Here is a 1,239-nt window from a genome sequence, read left to right as displayed (position 1 = left end):
GTTCCAGCTACTTGGAAGGCTGAGGCGGAAGGATCACTGGAGCCCAGCAGGTTGAGGCTGCGGTGGCCGGAAGCGGCCACTGCACTCCAGTTTGAATGACAGAGTGAGACTCCAACTCAAAAAAAAAAAAAAAAAAAAACCCCAAAAATATGTAATGGTGATATACTTTGGTATTTAGTGATTAAATAAGAAAATGAAATGAACTCAAGTTTACCAATACAGGATATTTGTTTCCAAATATATCTGTAGCCGCACAATTGTCTGGATGAAAACTTTTAATTTTTAAACTATGTTTACTCCTTTGGTCTTAACCAGTCTCATGGCTTTAAATAGCATCTCCACGTGCTAAAAACCTTGGGATAATTTTTTTTCTTGAGTCGGGGTCTCCGTCACCCAGGTTGTAGTGCAGTGGCATGATCACAGTTCATGGCAGCCTTGACTTCCTGGGCTCACATGATCCTTCCACCTCAGCATTCCAAGTATCTGTGACTACAGGTGCAATGCTGTCACACCTGGCTAATTTTTTTTTTTTTTTTAGAGACAAAGTCTTTCTATGTTGCCAGGTTGGTCTTGAACTCCTGGGCTCAAGCAATCCTCCTACCTCGGTCTCCCAAAGTGTTGGAATTACAGGCGTAAGTTACTGTGACTAGTCACCTAGGGATATTCCTTATGTACTCAGTTTCACCCTCTATCTCTGATCTGGCTCCTATCTTCAAAACATTCAGACTTGGTCAGGTGCAGTGGCTCACCTATGTAATCCCAGCACTTTGGGAGGTGGAGGTGAGAGGATTGCCTGAGCCCAAGGATTCAAGACCAGCCTGGGCAACTTGGCGAGACCTTGGCTCTACAATAAATAAAAAAATCAGCCAGGCGTGGTGGCACACGTCTGTAGTTCCAGCTACTTGGAAGGCTGAGGCAGAAGGATCACCTGAGTCCAGCAGGTCGAGGCTGCAGTGGCCATGAGCATGTCACTGCACTCCAGCCTGGGCTAGAGTGAGACTCAAACTCGAGAAAAAAAAAAAGTCGACTCCAACTGTTACTACCTCCATGCATCCACCTTGGTTCAAGCTACCATTGTCTCTTGCCTGATTTATTATAATTGCCTCCCAACTCACTTCAAAACCCTCAATGGCCTCACAACTCAGATTAAAAGCCAGGGTTCCTAAAATAGTCTGCAATTTGACATGATATTGCCCACTTCCCCACCCCCCTCATCTCTTTGACCTTACTTACTATTTT

Source organism: Carlito syrichta, unplaced genomic scaffold (genome assembly GCF_000164805.1).
Source record: "Carlito syrichta isolate Samal-C Ts95f unplaced genomic scaffold, Tarsius_syrichta-2.0.1 Scaffold314747, whole genome shotgun sequence".
Classification (NCBI taxonomy): domain Eukaryota; kingdom Metazoa; phylum Chordata; class Mammalia; order Primates; family Tarsiidae; genus Carlito; species Carlito syrichta.
Note: the sequence above shows the minus strand (reverse complement) of the source record.